The following is a 4,346-nucleotide window of genomic DNA, read 5'->3' on the forward strand; positions in this document are numbered from 1 at the left end:
TATGTACTCTTCAGGTTTGCTAATCGAAATGTTGTCATGATATTCTTGTATATGCCTTCCAGGGCAGAGATGGAAGTTGCCCGTGTTGTGTGTGTACAGGTATGTGCACATTTGCTTTACAAAGTAATGCTAAACTGTTTTCCAAAGTGATTTTTATCAGTTTTATCCCTTTCAGCAGTGCTTTTCATTGGACCATATCCAATACTTAGAACTAAACAAACTTTTTCTTTTGGTCAGTTTTGTAGTTGTGAAATGGCACTACTGATTTTAATACACATTTCTTAAATTACTAATCAAGTTAAATAGTTTCATAGTCATTTTCTGTGAAATGGCAGTTCATATCTGTTGCCTCCTTTTCTAATGGGTGTCTGTCATTCTCTTGCAGATCTGTATTATCACATATTCTTGATATTAGTGTTTTATCAGTTTTAAGTATCTTCCCCCAGTTTGGTTCTATTTTGCTCATTTACTTCATCAGATTCCACTCTAGGTGAGATTATATAGTATTTGTCTTTCACTGCCTAGCTTATATTCTCCAGATCCATACATGCCGTGTAGGAGTTCCTTCTTTCTGCTGCACAATATTCCACTGTGTAAATGTACTAGTTTTTTGATCCACTCATCTACTGATGGGCACTTAGGCGGTTTCCAGCACTTGGCTTGAACAAGGTATGTATAAGTTCTTTTGAGTTGGTGTTTTAATTCTATTAATTTACCTGTAGTCTCATACCATCTCATATCCTCTGTAAATAATGACCACTGGTAAGTCCCACTGTCACATTCTCTAGGCTGGCTTCTCGGACTTCAAGATTTATTCCTTTTGCTCCTCAATCTGAATGTTTGTTTCCTCACCTATAAAATAAGGAACGCCAGTAGGACTGCTTTGCACTTACACATGGGGAAATGGCAGTATCGTCTCTTTAATTCCTTTCTTTCAGATAGCACATTGTTTTATTTCTTTGTGTGCTCAAGGGATTTTACACACTGCACTCATTTTGAGTATTCTCTCAGTAGAAATTAATTTATTTCCAGATTCCCAAAGGGCAGAAAGGATATTCCTTGGTTTGTATACCCTTCCTGAATCCTATACTTAGTACAAGGTAGGCACTCAAATGCTTAAAAATATACACTCTCATCTAGTGTTTAAAAAAAAAGCAGTATTACATAGCTAAGTAAAAGACCACTTTTATGCCTACCATGAGAATTCTGTTCAGAATGACATCAGAATACTATACACTTCTTCAAAGGAATACTAAATATATTCTCTTATTAAAGTATCTGTATATATAAACACAAAATACGTAGGTACAGAATACCTTCCCTTCAAATGATTTTTGGTGTGCAATGAGAAAATTTAGAAACATTTTCAGTATAAGAATGGAAATTAAAAAGCTTTACTGATTTCACCAGAATAATTAAGAATATTATTACTTCATTCATTCAATCTGACCATACCGTTGGTTGACTTAACAGGGACATTGATTTAGAAAAGAATCTCTGATACCCTTTTGGTGACTGAAGCTTGGCTTGGAACTTTTAGTTCTTATGTTTGCCCTTTACTGGTGGTATTCCTTTGGTCCTGAATGCATACACTAAACTGTTCCTTCAGTTACAAAATGGGAGTTCACAAATCACGGCCTACACTTTTTTGACATAAAGCCACCACTAGATGGCAGCACACTAACATTTAAAAATATTTTAAAACATGTAAAACATTTAAGCTGCTGTAAACATCACAAAATATTTAAATATACCAGTTTTCACCTCCAAAATTGATGGATTTTTAAGACCAAACACTTTTTTAAATCCTCGCCTGAGGATATGTTTATTGATTTTGAGAGAGAGCACAGGGAGGTGGAGGTAGGGATGGGGGCAGAGAAACACGGACTGATTGTTTCCTGTGTACCTGGCCATAGCTAAAAAGCACCCATTACTGAAAAATACATATGTGAGAAATACGCATTTTCATATGCAGCTGGAATGAAGGTAAATCAGAAGGCAACTTCCTGTGTCAAAAACCTTAAATGTTCATATTCACTGAATCAAGAACTCTGACAAACTTCTTTTGGAAAACATTTAGATGAACATATTAGGATAATCATTGCAGTATCCTTTATACTTGTAGAAAAACCTACTGGAACCACCTGAATATCCAATGGCAAGAACTGATTAAAATCATGGTATAAGTTTAAATACCTGGTAGCCATTAAAAGCAGTTTTAAAACACAATCTGTCCTTTTTTAATATGCATATAAATCACTGGGCGGATCTTGTCCAAAATCAGATTCTGATTCTGGAGGTCTGGGGTGGGGCCTCAGATTCAACGTTTGTATCAAGTTCTCAGCCCAGGTGATGCTGACATTGACAGTCTGTGGACCCCACTTTCAGGAGCAAGCTTTGAGTCCATTTAACGACAGGAAAATGTCAATACTGTGGAGTGCTCCCCACATAACCAACTTATGTTATACATTCTTTCTATACAACTGATTTATTCACACAACATACACATCCAAGAACTTCTGCTTTAATTTTGTTTGCTCCTAAACTATGTCAACAGTACTTTTTCCTGTGATATCACAACTTAAAATTATGTAAGCCAATGAAATGTGAGTGCACACAGAATTGTTTCAATAAAAACTAAGTTAATATTTTGACATTCCACTTTACACCCTTTAGGAAAATAAGTGTTGGTCAGGATGTGGAGACACTGAAAATCTCACACGTTGTTGGTGGAAATGCAAGATGGAGCAACTGCTGTGGAAGTTTTGGGTTTTCTCAAAGGTAAACAGTTACTATATGACCAACCCTACAATTCCACTCCTAGGTACATACCCAAAGCCCAAGCAGACTCAGATACTTACACACCAATGTTTATCACAGAATTACTCACCACAGCCAAAATGTGGAAACCCAAATGTGCACTAACAAAACCTGGTAATATGCTTACAGTGGAATATTACTCAGCCATAAAACTGAAGTTCTGATGTTACATAAATGACCCTTGAAAACATTATGCTAAGTGAAGTAAGTTGGTCACACAGGACCACATATTGTATGATTCTACTTATTTAAGATGCCTAGTATAGAGCCCTGGCTGGCATAGCTCAATGGATAGAGCGTGGGCTGCGAACCAAAGTGTCGCAGGTTCAATTCCCAGCCAGGGTACATGCCTGGGTTGCAGGACATAACCCCCAGCAACCGCACATTGATGTTTCTCTATCTCCCTCTCTAAAAATAAATAATTTAAAAAAGTACACATTTAAGATGCCTGGTATAGGCAAGTTCAGACACAAAGTACAGTAGAGGCTGCCAGCAATAGGGAGTTACTGTTTAATGAGAACTTTTTTTAAAATTCCGGAAATGGACAATGGTGATGGCTGCACCTTGATTTTACTTATTGCTACTGAAATATACACTTAAGGTGGTTAAAATGGTAATTTTTGTTATATTTTACATTTTGGAAGACACTAAATTAGCTTAAACAAAATGTGATAGACCTACACTATGTGTCGTATATTGATTTATAGGTAGGCACTTTGTACTTAACAGAAGATTGTTTATATTGTAACGGACAACGAACACAGCACATATTGAGCTTGGTAATAATATACCATGTTAACTAAAAAATTTTAAAAAGTGCTTAGAAAAATAAGAGTAAGGGAGAATGCTTAAAGAATAAAGAGTAGCGGGCCCCATTATTTAGAAAGACGAAAATAAACCTCATTAAGCTGTAGTGTAAGATATCCAAAGCAATCTAGGCAGGGCAATGGCCTATGCAGCAAAGGTTTAGAAAAATGAGGCTAGAACGCCTGGAATGTAGTGAGCATGGGGTAAGGTACTGGGAGATCTGTTCGTAAAACTGGGGCCAAATAATGGAGGAACCTTTGTAAGGACTAAAGCTTTACTCATAGAAACGAGGAGCCACTGCAGATTTTTGAACTGCGACAATACAAACTTGACAGATGTGCTGATTAAACTGTAGGGGCATAAAAGCAGAAAAATCTATTAGGAACACTGCAATAATATAGGCAAACAATGAAAGCAATGTAATGTAAATAAGTGGTCAGATTCCAGGTATTTTCTGATGGTAGACAAAGATTTCCTGATGTACTGAACATGGAGTATAAAGGGTCAAGAATGATTTCAACGTTTTTGCACCTAAGGAACTGAGGTGATGGTGTTGATGTTAGCTGCTGGGGAAGACTGTGGGAAGACTGTGGGCTGACTAGGTGGTGGGGAATGGCTGAGAATGAAGACTTGAGATGCCCATTAATTATATTCAAGTAAAGATGTCCAGTAGGTAAAGTCTCTGGTTTGGGGAAAAAGGTCTGAATTGGAAATCTAAA

The sequence above is a fragment of the Phyllostomus discolor genome, chromosome 2, assembly GCF_004126475.2.
Source record: "Phyllostomus discolor isolate MPI-MPIP mPhyDis1 chromosome 2, mPhyDis1.pri.v3, whole genome shotgun sequence".
NCBI classification, from domain to species: Eukaryota; Metazoa; Chordata; class Mammalia; order Chiroptera; family Phyllostomidae; genus Phyllostomus; species Phyllostomus discolor.